This window comes from Gossypium hirsutum, chromosome A09, assembly GCF_007990345.1.
Source record: "Gossypium hirsutum isolate 1008001.06 chromosome A09, Gossypium_hirsutum_v2.1, whole genome shotgun sequence".
Classification (NCBI taxonomy): Eukaryota; Viridiplantae; Streptophyta; class Magnoliopsida; order Malvales; family Malvaceae; genus Gossypium; species Gossypium hirsutum.
The window spans coordinates 59,649,726-59,663,933 of NC_053432.1; the positions used below are offsets into that span (position 1 = coordinate 59,649,726).

The 14,208-nt window shown below is 34.8% G+C and overlaps 1 non-coding gene across 1 annotated transcript; it reads right to left on the minus strand.

The window, feature by feature from the left end:
• Positions 1–5,317: 5,317 nt before the first annotated feature.
• Positions 5,318–5,424, minus strand: LOC121207282 (small nucleolar RNA R71). Its single transcript, XR_005902374.1, has one exon. It is a non-coding gene; the product is annotated as a small nucleolar RNA R71 (small nucleolar RNA).
• Positions 5,425–14,208: the final 8,784 nt, after the last annotated feature.

Here is a 14,208-nt window from a genome sequence, read left to right on the forward strand (position 1 = left end):
GACTTGTCCGGAACGAGCGAGCTAACGAACCTCTAAAAGACATAGAAACAGAAACAGAGTAAGCTACTAAGCTTAGTAAGCCCGTATAATTAAGAATTAAACTTACCATTTAAGGTAAGCAAATGCAAAAATAACAGGCCAACAATTCAATATAAATCCATCACGTAAGTACACATAATCATCACATGTTAGTCATTCAACTAATACATAAACCATATCTTGTTCATATAAAATTATTTAGGCTTGTTGAATCTATTAGAACTTTAAAGGATAATCGAGTGAACAATGTCAATAATCCATCAATTTATCATCATACATGCTCTTTCGAGACATGGCCAGTAAGCTTATAATGAGCTGATAACAGTAAGCTCGATTGAGCTGGAAACAGGAAGCTCAATTGAGTTAAACAATAAGCTCTTTTGAGCTGAATCAGTAAGCTCATATGACTATGATGAGTCTGCAACAAATGCAGGAGCTCGACCATTTCGATAAGTACTGTATAATGTCACTCGTATCCAATGAATTCATATAGTTCAACTCAAGCTCGGTAATAAATTTTTGTATATCATTAAAGTATTCATATCTCACATTATTAAATTATAAACATTCAATTCAACCATTGCAAGTATAGTATAGTTCGGTTTTAATTATATGAACTTACCTCGAGTTGCTCGGATAACCGTCTACTACTCGTCTACCTTTCGTTGCCCCTAATGTAATTTTGATATTTTCTTATCTTGATCTATATGATATCAAATTAACTCATTCAAACTTTCATTCAATTCAATTTAACCTAAACATTTTTAGCCAAATTACAAATTTACCCTAGACTTTTGACTACTTTGCAATTTAGTCCTTTATACTCAAAATGGAAAATTTACACAATTAGGCTATAACCCAAGATCTCTGAATTTCCTATATGCTACTAGCAGCCCAAAACTTTTATTATTTCACACTTTTAACAACTACTTTTTACAATTCCACAATTTAGTCCCTATTTTGCATTTTTGTCAAAAATCACTTTACAAAACCAGTAAAACTATCATCAAACCTCCAAAATCCATCATTTATTAACAAAGAACTCAAGTATTCAACAATGGCACTTTTCAAAATCTATAAGAGTTTCAAAAACGAAGGTACGAACTAGCTAGATTAAGCTGCAACGAGCTTAAAAACATAAAAATCATTAAAAACTGAGTTAAAATCATACCTTAATTGCTCCCTCAAGCTTAGCCGAATGTCAATCCCTAAAATGGTTTATTTTCTTTCTCAAAATTGGTCTGGAAAGATGAATGAATAATGAAATTTTTATTTGTTTTATTATTAACATAAATTGACATTTTACCAAACTAACCTTAATAAACTTTAATAATTTCAAATTTACCAAGATAACAACTTCCACTAACCCTTAATATGGTCTATATGACATGCAAGGACTCCAACATTTCAAGCTATAGCCATATAACACATTTACACAATAGTACTCAACTTTTACGCATTACGTGATTTAGTCTTTTTTTCCGAATTGAGCATTTAAACAATAAAATTTCTTTACTACACTTTCACATAAATAATCTATCATGGTTTAAACCTTATTAAAATAATAAAGTAAATATTTTGACTTTGAATTTGTGGTCCCGAAACCACCATTCTGATTTGACCTAAAAATGGGCTGTTACACATTTATTCATTTTATTTTTCACATGGAAAACTAATTTTCTTATATTGATTTATTTTTAGAGGATACATTTGTCTTGAATATGCAATGCATGGTCAATTTTCAGTTAAATTAGAAGTTTTCAGTTATGGTGTACTAGTTTTGGAGATTTTAAGTGGTCAAAAGAACAGAGCTTTTCATAATGGGGGTAACACAGAAGATCTTTTAAGGTTTGTAAGTATTCAAACCTTCTGAATTCCATGGATTAAAAGAATGAAGAGTTGATCAATTTGCATGAATTAAGCCCTGTAGGCATGGAGAAATTGGAAGGCCGGGGCAGCATTGGGTCTTGTAGATCCCAATTTGACAGATGGTTCAAGAAGTGAGGTGATGAAGTGCATTCACATTGGGTTACTTTAAGTTCAAAAAAATGTAGCTCAAAAACCAAACATGGGTGCAATTGTTCTAATGCTTGCTGGCCACTTTGCCACTCTTCCATTACCCTCAGAACTTGCACTTTTTATGCACTGCAATACTCAATCTACAATATAGAAGTGGGACTGGGAGGACTTAAACTCAGGGGCAGTAAAATTAAGTTAATTCCCAAATGAATTTCCTGTAGTCTCAGAAAATATGGTTTCAATTACCGAGATGTATCCAAGATAGCAAGTTGGTAATGTATGTATGCAATTTTTGTGTCAAAATCCATTCTCATTGTGACGCCCAACATCCGACCCAATTATTGGATTCGAATACATGACATCACATTATGTTATTGGAGTAACTTGGACTAGCTCAATATCATATATTAAATAACATGTATTCAAATAAACAAAATCATATGTAAGCTCAATTGAAACATATGAATATAATCAATGAATATTAATGGAACACGTTTAAATGATTCAAATGTTGTACAGGGTTAAAAACGGAGTTAGGATTTTAATCCAAACTCATCTATCCAAATTCTACTAGTGATCTTGAGACATGGTCTTTATATCTCGAAACATGTTTTTATGGAATTTTTTATTTAATGTTAAAGTGTCTTGAGACATTAAAGTCCATATCTTAAGACTAAAGTCTTCTTGTCTTGAGACATTCTTTTCCTATTTACTTAATTTAACTTCAATGTTTGGTTATCTTGAAATAAGAGTTTCTTATCTTGCAACTTGAAATAATATATATATTTTTAAATTCAACGTGTCCTTTCCTCTAGACACAAGCCAATCTCTTTTTATTCTTAGCCATGTTACCTCGAGCCTTGCATGGTTAGTCTCAAGAAGCAAGCTAATGAAATGTACCCTTAACTTGTACCAACCTATTACCAAACTCAAAACACATCAATTTCACATTCTAAACATGTTTATTCATCTCCCAAGCATGGCACTCGATACACTACAACCTAATAAGATCAATCGCATTAAGTAGCACTTATAAACAAGCAGTAAAGTTTAGTTATTAAATACCAAAACCAACCCCAAAAAGCATTAACACATAACCTAATTTAGGTACATTCCATGAATTATATACAAACAAAATGAATACAAATTTGGTCCAAGCTGAGTTGTTGAGCTTCGGATGCTTTCAATTAAATCTATTGAACTCGTACGAAACCTACATGCGGAAATAAACAAATCGTACACTGAGTATTAAATACTCAATGGTACTAACATAATTTGAAAACAATAAAAATAGGAAATTAACATGTTTATAAATCATCTTATTACATAATAATAAGCAAGCTATTAAAACAATAAATCACATAAGTTTTCATGATAACCAACTTGTAAATCACTCTCGGGGTATTCGTTTAATACATTTCGTTGTTTGATATATTAACGCACCCTTAAGATATTAGCGTATCCTTTTGCATAATTCAATTCAATCTTGATATTCATGTTTACACATTAACCAATTACTAGTACAATACACACATATTTGATTATCAATACAACCCCTATTAACTGACTCAGATTTGAAGACGTATACACAAATCATTCCACCAACATAATAGTATATGCACCAAAGTGCTAGTCAAGTATAAATGCATCGACCCCACCAACCACACCACAATACGCTCATACCCTCAGGGAATTTGAGCTGGTGATACATTCTCAACCCTCAAGGAATTAGAGAACTATCACAATGTAACATGTGCTGAGAATTAAATCTCTCACCTATCAAATAGACTCTATGGCATGCCAACTATACTTGTAACTCTATCCGACATTGTTAATATGACATTATTCATTATTAATGAAAAGCACTGATAAACCATAAAAGTAACATGTTTTAATCCCATGCTTAGCATGTTTTTGGATGATTTATTATGTGAATTAGTGAATTTGATGCTCCTAATCCTTTAAATTTATATTTCTATACTTAGGTGAGCATAGGGAAGTGAAAGGAGAAAAAAGGGGCCAAAATTAGACAAAAAGAGTTGTTTTTAGGAACTACATGACCTATGCAGTTCCACACGGGTTGGGCACATGGCCGTGTGAGCCACATGGGCTTGCCACATACTCATGTATCAGTCCGTGTCAATTTCAAACCCTGTTTCTCTTTTTTTCAAAAAAAAGAAACCCAATTTTTAAGGTTTCTAAGCATTCTAAAGTTTCTAAATACATATTAGAAGAGAACTAAAGAGAACACATAGAGAAGAACGAAGAATTTACTCGAAGAACGCCAACAGATTCAACTCAGTAGTAGGATCTCCTTCAAGATTGAAGATCTCCATTCAATTTCTCTAGAAGTTTTTAGGTTTCTTTATGTCTTGCTGTTTTCCTAATTTTGAGATGTTTTCCTTCCAAATTATGAACTAAATTCCCTAGATACCTAGGGAAGATGAATCCTAAGATGGATCTTATTATTTCATTTTCTAAATTACATGATAAATACTTGTTTCTTGTTCTTAATTATGTATACTTATTTCTTGCTTTAATATTTTTAAGATATTAATTCAAGTGTGATGTGCTTACTTCAATGGAGCAAAAGTCCCTGTTTAAGAGTAGATCTAGCATAATTATGTAGAGTTTCATGCAATCTTAGAAATAGGACGACATAAATCTATCGGATTAAAGTCAAATCTAATAGGGGAATCCATAGATCAAGTTAATACGAAAATAGGGGTTTTAATTAGAAAGATATTTAAATTAATCAACCCAGAGTTAGTTGTTCTTATTCTCGAAAGAGATATTAACATAATTTAGGATTTCTACAGATCAAGGTACAAGTGAATAAATCGTTTAATTTAGATTCAGAATAATAAGTGAAGTCTAGGTGGATTCTTTCCTGGGTATTGTCCATCTCAATGGTTTTTCTTCAAATATTTTCCTAATTTGCTTCCTGTTGAGTTCTTAATAACTAGTTTAGTTAATTTTAGATTTAAAACAAATTCCTTTAATTTATTCGGCTAGATAATAAAAAGATAGTAATTACTAGTACTTTTAGTCCTCGTGGATATGATATTCCTGACTCACCATATCTATACTACTATTCGATAGGTGCGCTTGCCTTTGTCATGATTTTAGTTAGTTTAGTGACTCATTAAGAAATAAGGCTAAACAGTGGTTGAAATCCCTACCACGAGGTTCTATCACTACATGGGATCAAATGACCAAAAAATTCTTATTGAAGGACTTTCCACTGACTAAGATAGCCAAGCTGAGGAATGATATCTCTTCCTTTATGAAAATGGACTTAGAGACCTTATATGATGCATAGGAGAGGTATAAGGATTTATTGAGAAGGTGCCCTCACCATGGGTTACCTCTATGGTTACAAATTCAAACATTCTACAACGGTTTGAACCTTTCAACTAGGCAATTGATTGATGCAGCCACCGGTGGTACTTTGAATAATAAAACACCTGAAGAGGCTTATGAGTTTATAGAGGAGATGCCATTGAATAATTATCAGTGGCAAGTCAATAAGACGAAGCACACAAAAGCTATCGGTGTTTTTAACTTAGATGCAGTCACCATGTTGTCGAATCAGGTAGAACTTCTGAATAAAAAAATTGATGGTTTATATGGTTCTACGCAGTACATCCGATAATGCAGTGCGATACAAATGGAGGAGGGATGAACAATCCAGAATGTTTATCCTATAACCCTAGCACAGAGAACGAACAAGTCAACTATATGGGTAATAATTCTAGACCTCAGAACAATCCCTATAGTAAAACATATAATGCAGATTGGAGGAACCATCCTAATTTATCTTGGGGTGGTCAAGGAAATCAAAGAGCACAACCCCCTCCAGGCTTTCAGCAACAACCTTACTAGCAAGAGAAAAAGCCAAACCTTGAGGAGATGTTGACGAAGTTTATTTTGGTGTCAGAAACCCATTTCCAAAACACTGAAACCGTACTAAAATATCAAAAAGCGTTGATTCAAGGGCTTCAAGAACCAAATAGGTCAACTTGAAAAGTTGATTTCTGAAAGACCACAAGGTAGCTTGCCTAGCAACACCGAAACTAACCCAAAAGAGTAACTTCATGCAATTACGGTTCGAGATGAAGAACGGTTAGTTGAACTTAAGCCAGAACTAAGGCAAGAAAGTGTGGTAAGTCAACATAAGGTTGAGGTGAGCCACAGTGAACAAAAATCGGTAAGAAAGGAATATAAACCTCTAGTTTCATATCCCAATACGACAAAGAAAGACTATACAAATGAATAATTTGGTAAATTTCTTAAACATTTGAAAAATTTTCATATTAACTTACCGTTTGTTGAAGCTCTCTCGCAAATGCTCAATTCAGTTAAATTTCTAAAGGAGCTTTTGGCAAACAAACGGAAGTTAAATGATTCGTCGCATGTGGAACTAAATATAGATTGCTCAGCTATCTTGCAAAATAAACTACCCAACAAATTGAAAGATCCAGTGAGTTTTACTATTCCTTATTTAATTGGTAGTTTAAGTGTTAATAATGCTTTGGCTGATTTAGGGGCAAGTATTAATGTCATGCATTATAAAATGTTTAAAAAACTAGGTCTTGGCAAACCCAAACAAACTAGGATGCGTATTCAATTGGCAGATAGAACCATTAGATTTCCTTGGGGTATTGTTGAAGATGTTCTTGTCAAAATTGAAAAATTTATATTCCCAGTCGATTTTGTTGCCTTAGACAGGGATGAGGATAATGACGTGTCTTTAATTCTAGGCAGGACCCTTTTAGCAACTGCTAGAACTATTATTGATGTTGGTACAGGTGAATTGATACTTCATGTAGGAGATGACACGATTATTGATGGTCGTGAAACTAACTAAAAATTCAACCTAAGGCAAGCGCACCTATCGAACAATAGTATAGCTATGGTGAGACCGGAATATCGTATCCACAAAGATTAAGAGTACTAGTAGTTACTCTATTTTTATTATCTAGCCTAAAAATTAAAAGCTATTTTTAAAATTAAACTAATTTTCTAATTAACTAAGATTACAACAAAGATGAAGTTTGGAAAATACTTTAGGAAAAACTAATAGAGAAGACAATACCCAAGGAAGAATCCACTTAGACTTCACTTATTACCATTGACTTAGACGATTTATTCATTTGACTTATCCCATAGAAATCGCTGATTTATGTTAATAACCCTTTCGAGACTAAAAACAACTAACTCTAGGTTGATTAATTGAAATCTCTTTCTAATTAAAACCCCTATTGTCGCATTAACTCGATCATGGATTCCCTTATTAGATTTGACTTTAATCTGGCAGATTTATGTCGTCCTATCTCCAGGATTGCATTCAACTCCACTTAATTATGAATGAAATACTCTTAAACAAGGACTTTTGTTCCACTAAATAAGCACATCAAAACCTGAATTAATACCCTGGAATATTAAAAAAAGAATTAAAACTCATAATTAAGAATAAGAACAAATATTTATCATATCAATCAAAGGGTAATAAGATTCGACTTAGGTTTCATCTTCTTAAGGTATTTAGGGAATTTAGTTCATAATAATAAGGGAAAACATCTCAAAGATTGGAAAACAAAAAAATATAAAGAACCCAAAGAACTTCTAGGAGATTGGATGGAAATCTTCAGTTTTGATGTAAATCCTCTTTCTAAGCTGATCTCGATGGCTGGCCTTGAGTACTTTCTGCCTCCAACTCTGTGTGTCCCTTTTAATCCTCTTCTAGGGTTTTTATATAGGCTTTAGAATGCTTCAAAACCCTCAAAAGTGCCCTTTTCTGAATAAAACTAGGTTTGAGCTCCGCAGGGGCACGACCGTGTGCCATGCTTGTGTGAAGGTGCTCAAGCCGTGTGCAATACTGAGTTGGTTCTTAGTCGACTCAGCCATGTCACACGGGCGTGTGGTATACACATGTGTCACACACGGACATGTGGATCACCCGTGTGGAAGTGCCTAGGCCGTGTGAAACACTGATTTAAGCCTAATTTATCCATTTTTGGCCCGTTTCTTGCTCTTTTCGCCTTCGTATGCTTACCTAAGTATAAAACAATAATTTAAAGGATTAGGAGCATCGAATTCAATGAAATTAAGGAAAAATCATCCATAAATATGCCAAGCATGGGGTAAAAATATGTATAGATTACAGTTTATCAAATATCCCCACACTTAAGCATTTGCTTGTCCTCAAGAAAAATCCTCAACTCATAATCAAAATAAATTCTTCCCAACTTATAATTTTCATCAATAATGTTTCAAAATAATCCATAAGCGGTCATACATTGAAAATTTAACCAAAAGAATATTAAAGTTTCAAATAGTCAAAGTTGAGCATTTTAATCATAAAATTATAGGCATCCCCTTTTATCTAAGTAATTATCTTTGATTCCAAATTGACAATGTTTGACATCCTCACTAAAAGGTTCACTCAAATCACTCAATGTGTTTAAGGTTCAATGACTAAGCACTCATTAGTCAAACATGAAAAATTATTACCATAGGCTTGCATGAAAATCAAATCTCCACCACTATAATTGAGATGATACACCAATCAAAAGGTCTTTAAAGGGTTTAACAGGGCCTTGGGTTAAATGTGTGGATATAGGCTGAAAAAGATGGTTAGAATTGAGATTAAATTGATAAATTTCCTAACTGAAAAACAAAGTTAATCACTGAATTACAACCAAGTGCCAGAATCAACATTAAACAAAACTAATGAAGGGAGCTTTTCTTCTAAATATGATAACTTATCCGAGCTCTTTTTATGTAATCTAAATGTATATATGGGTTTTTTTTAGAACAAATGTGGAAAGTACATAATAAGAAATAATTTAGGGACTAAAAAGAATAAACTTAACTAGTTAATAAATCAAATTAAATCTCAATAAAAAGAGAGTCAATAAAAATGGGAAGAATTCTTAATGAATCAAAAAAAGGGTTAAGTTATGGGTTATTATTAGGGGAACATTAAGAAAAAATAGTTAAGGCCCAAAGGGGTTCACTAAGGGTCAATTATGTGGGTAGGCTTTTTATGGGGTAAATGGGTTAAAACCTAAGTACCTTTATCATTTTAGTATATCAAATAAAAAATGTGGTCTCGACTTGTATAATCGATGTAAGTTCTAGAATAACCAATCAATGTTGACACACTCATAACCAATAAAATTAGTGAGCAAGAAAGATATATGCTCTTATAAGGCTCAAAATCTCATGAAAATTATGGGTATTTGATGTCAAACCTGTAAATTCAAAACTTCAAGATAATACCTCAATTCAGGGAAACAACTTAGCAATTTTAATTCTCAAAAAATTCAACTTATCATACTCAATTCTCTAATGTCTTAAAGTTTAAGCAATCAATGCACAACTACCTATGATTTAATTCAAAATAGGTCAATAAAAATCATAAATCAATCAAAATTTACTCCAATAATGATATGAGAAAATTATTTGAAAACAAGATAAAAATTCAGGGGTTTTTTGATAATCACATAAATAACCTCCCCACACTTAAGATTTACATTGTCCTCAATGTACAAAGATATATAATAGCAATATAAAGATAATATCAAAAGAGAGGGAGAGAAGTGAAACTGCCCTGAAATTGTGAATGAAATCCTTAGATTAGGGAGAGCGAGAATTGTAGATAAAGCCGAATGAAAGGCATGATTCTGAGGGATTAAGAAGAAAATAAACACCACTGTGAAAGAGAATTAATGGATAATTCGATAATAATCATAAAGATAAGAAGATTTTAAAATATAAACATAAGCTTTCGAAAACAAAAAAAAAGATACAATAAAATTTAAATAAAAACAAAAATAAAAGTAAATTTGTCGGAGAAGTAGCAGTGGGTGGTGACGCGGTGGTGTTGGTAGGGGTGGGTCCTCATGAGGGGGAGAGACATCGTTAGTAATGTCCTTTGGCTCATCCTAGTCAGCAGATTGGACGAGTCTATACTGAGATGGGTCGACTCTTCGACGTCGCTCTATCATTTGTATGTGGATCATACTGGAAATTCTCTGCGGAGACATCTGCCCAACAAATGTGAGTGTCGATGAGATCTCTGAAGTGTCAAAGAGACCAAAATGTCGAGCGACACGAGTCACGTAAGGGCCAAGGTAGATGGGCCCTCTTCTATGGCTATCCGTCTGATGGCGAAAGACGAGGGCCAAGGCAGATGGGCCCCTCTCCTATGGCATGAATATAACGAAGTGTTGGAGGGAGAGAAGTTTCCTTCGAGTGACTCGCGTCATATGTAATCTGACCACCTGTGAGATCAGTCCAACAGCATGAAGGGGAATGATGATTGTGTCAATGAAGCTGGAGTAAGTTCTCGGCAGACATGAACTCCTCCGTGTAGAGGCCCAAAGCAGCTCCAAATTCAGGTAAACTCATATGCCTGATAAGTCCAAGTCAGAAAAAGATAGTACCAGCCTCGTCATGTGTGTTCATCACGTGCTGTAGGTGGAAGGTAGTGCAGAACTCCAATGTCAGCTCCAAATAAGTGGGCTCGATGATCGCAAAGAACCGATCCTATGGTGCAGTATTAAGATAGAAGTGAACAAGTTGAGCGAGTTGGACCTGTTCCAAAGCGGCCCAGTCAATACATCAGCCCACTCCCAATGGTCGTACATGTAGTAGCTAAAATAGGTTGTTCTATGTGCTAGAAGAGAATCGAAGCAGTAGCTGTGGAGCTTCGGTCGAGGCGCTCGAGGAGGTTACGCTAGGACCCTTCTGCTTTTTCGAAGCGAGGACGGCAGTCTTCTTACCTCTTGTGTTTGTCATTGTGTGCCTGAAAATTTTAAGAAAATTTATTAGTAACAAGGGGCACTAAATATCCAATCCATATGTCTAAATGTAGAGACTCTTAGTTATAAAATTGTATCCTGTACCGAATATGTACTAAAGAATGTAGAGACCTAAAAAGTAAAAACTATATGCATGACTAATATAATGATATAAAAAAATGAAACAATAATACTAATTAAGCAAGAAGATACAAAAGAATAAGCTAAATATTATTTTATAATAATCAAAATGAACACATGGATGCAAAATGGGAAAAATTTTTTGTCTTAATACTAAAAATAGTAAAATGGGATAAAAGTCAAGAACAAAGATGAAGAAAAATATCAGAAAACCTCAACCAACGAAATAGTAATGAAGGAATTATAAAAACAATAATACTTAATAAAACTAATTAACATAAATATTAATAGTGAAGAAAAAGAATTAAAATAAATAAATAAATAGGGTAAAGGGGGAAACTGACTATATGAGGGGTGGTTGATCGGAGGAAAGGGTGCGTGACTGGTGGTTAGGAAATGGTGTGGTCGGTGTTGGGTCGGGCCGACAATTGTGTGGTTGGAGCGAGGGTGGGACACGGGTGTAGGGGTTTGGTTTTTGTGGCGACTAAGGGGAAAAAGAGAAAAAAAGAAAGAAGAGAAGGGAAGGGGGTAAGTGGGTCAGCCGGTGCAGAGGTGGCTGCTGGTGCGGTAGGTGGTGTGGGGGGTGTTGAGGGCTGAGGCAGCTAAAGGGGAAGCCTTTGAGGAAGAAGATGAAAAGAAAAAAATTAGGGTTTAGGGGGTTTTAAAGAGGACACGATTGTATGACGCCCGTGTTGGGCCACACGACCATGTCACACACCCGTGTGGCTCGTGTCTAGCTCGTGTTTATCACAAAAAATTATTGTTCAATCGTCGCATGGCCTGGGGACAGGCCCATGTGTCCTAACCGTGTGGTTCACATAGTCATATTGTACGACTGTGTGTGATGTTGTTCGCTTTTCTCACGCCCGTGTGTTTAAACACACAGCTGTGTGCCTTGCCCGTGTGGCTCCCTGACTTAGATAAAATTTGAAATTTTAGCTCCAGTTTTCACACGGCCTATGACACGCCAGTGTGTCCAAGCCGTGTGCTTCACACGGCCGTGTGGATCAAGTTAAAGACTGTGTGGCTCGATATTTGGGATTTTTGTACCCTTATTTCCATACGGCCAAGGACACGCCCATGTGTCCAGGTCGTGTGGGCCACTGTACCTGCACAAAAACATTAAAAATAACTAAAATAAACTAGTTAATGGTGTTAGTGCTCAGGTTGCCTCTCGAGAAGCGCTTATTTAGAGTCTAAGCTTGACTTGCCTCTTCGTTGCATGGCCATGGTGGTTCGAGGAGTTTACCCTCCTCATTCTTACTATCAATTTTATTAAAATAAGATTTTAGATGAGTACTATTTACCTTAAAAGTGTTCAATTTGGAATGAGTTACCTCGACTGTACCGTATGGGAAAACATTAAGTACTATAAAAGGGATTGCTCCATTAGGTTCAGAAGTGGCAATACGAGGGTATGCAGTATTTAATAGTACTTTGTCTCCAACCTTAAGTTGATTTGATAAAACATTGAGTCCGTCATGGCGTGGTTTTGGTTTATCGTATTTTTTCGATTTCGGTGTCCTCCATTCATCTAGTTCCTTGATATGTGATATTCGCGACAAGTTTTAAATATTTATAATTAATCGTTCTTGAAACTAACTATTATCACGATGAAGGTAAGTGTACCTATCGAACAGTAGTACAGCTTTAGCAATACTGGATTGTCAAACCCAAAGGTACCAAGAGTACTAGTAATTACCTTCTTTTTATTATCTAGCCTAAAAATTAAGGGATTTGGTTATCTAAACTAGTTACTAAACTAAGAGTGCACAGAGAGAAGATTGGGAAAAAAAAAGCTTTTGGGAAAACTCGATTGATTAAGACAATACCCAAGGAAAAATCCACCTAAACTTCACTTATTATTTGACTCTGAATCAGACGATTTATTCATTTGACTTGATCCGTAAAAATCCCTAAGTTATATTATTATCTCTCTCGAGACTAATAATGTCTGACCCTAGGTTGATTAATTGCAATCTCTTCCTAATTAACACCTAATGTTGCATTAACTCGATCTATAGATCCCCTTATTAGGTTTCACCCTAATCCGGCAAAATCTTATCACACTATCTCTAGGCGTGCAATCAACTTTGCTTAATTATGACAAATTTACTCTTCGACAGGGTTTATTCCTCCTCTAAATAAGAGCATTAACTTGAATCAATATCCTGGAATATCAAAACAAGAATTAAAAATACATAATTAAGAACAAGTCAAATATTTATCATACAATTCAGATAATAATAACAAGATTCGTCTTAGGTTTCATTCCCCTTAGGTATTTAGGGGGTTTAGTTCATAATTATAGAAGAAAACATCTCAGAAGAGTAATGAATACAAAACATAAAGAAAACCCAAAACCCCTGAATGGAAATTGAAGGGAGATCTTTAGTCTTGATGATGGATCCAGCTTCTGAGATGGACCAATCGGCTTCCCTTGAGTAATTCCTTGCCTCCTACTCCGCGTCTCCTTCCTAAATGCCTTGTCAGGTGTTTAAATAGGCTTTAGAATGCTTAAAAGCCCTCAAAATTGGTCTTTGCCGAATAGGGTTATACTTGGGCTTGATAGGGACACACCCGTGTGACACTCCCTTGTGCGATTTCTCCAGCCCGTAGTCAAGGCTATTGAATAGGAACAGGTGTGTAGTCTACCCGTGCTTCGATCCTGCCAAAGGGACACAGCCATGGGACACATCCGTGTAAGGAAGCCCAGGCCGTGTTGATTTCCCATGTAGGTAAATTTCTCTATTTTCTGCCCTTTTCTCGCTCTTTTTGCTCTCCTATGCTCACCTAAGTATAAAACATGAAATTAAAGAATTAGGAGCATCGAATTCACCAAATCTAAGGAGAAACCATCCATAAATGTGCTAAGCATGGGATAGAAACATGTATAAATTACGGTTTATCAAATACCCCCGCACTTAAGCGTTTGCTTGTCCTCAAGCAAAATCCTCAACTCACAATCAAAATAAATTCTTCTCAATTTATAATTCCAATCAATAATATCTCATAATAATCCATAAGTATTCATACATTGAAAATTCAACTAAAAGTACATTAAAGTTTCAAACATTCCAAGTTGAGTACTTTATCACGAAAACATAGGTGTCTCCCTTTATCTATGTGATTACCTTTGATCAAAATATCACAAAGTTTAACATCCTCACTAAAGATTCATTCAAATCACTCAAGGTGT